Below are 343 nucleotides of genomic sequence, written 5' to 3' on the forward strand. Positions count from 1 at the left end.
CCTAGCACTTGCCACAAAACATCTTCCTTTCCCCACTCTCGTCTTTGTTTTACTTTTAAAATAATATATATTGATAAATAAACATTTCCTAGATTGTGGGTATAATCAGATTTTTGCTCCTGTCGTGTATTATGTACAGCAGTGTTTTATGTACAGGATAGATTCATTTGATACAAATACGAATTGCACAAATCTGCTCTTATGGCTCAGACAGACTATCTGAAGACCTGATATGGATTATATGTTGACCACACAGCACTTGCGTCTTCTGAGCCATTTTGAAACGGAATATAGTGTCTACCAAAAAGAGTCCTTTCGGTAGCTGTCACATTGCATAGGTAAT

The sequence above is a fragment of the Penaeus monodon genome, chromosome 33 (genome assembly GCF_015228065.2).
Source record: "Penaeus monodon isolate SGIC_2016 chromosome 33, NSTDA_Pmon_1, whole genome shotgun sequence".
In the NCBI taxonomy this organism is placed as follows: Eukaryota; Metazoa; Arthropoda; class Malacostraca; order Decapoda; family Penaeidae; genus Penaeus; species Penaeus monodon.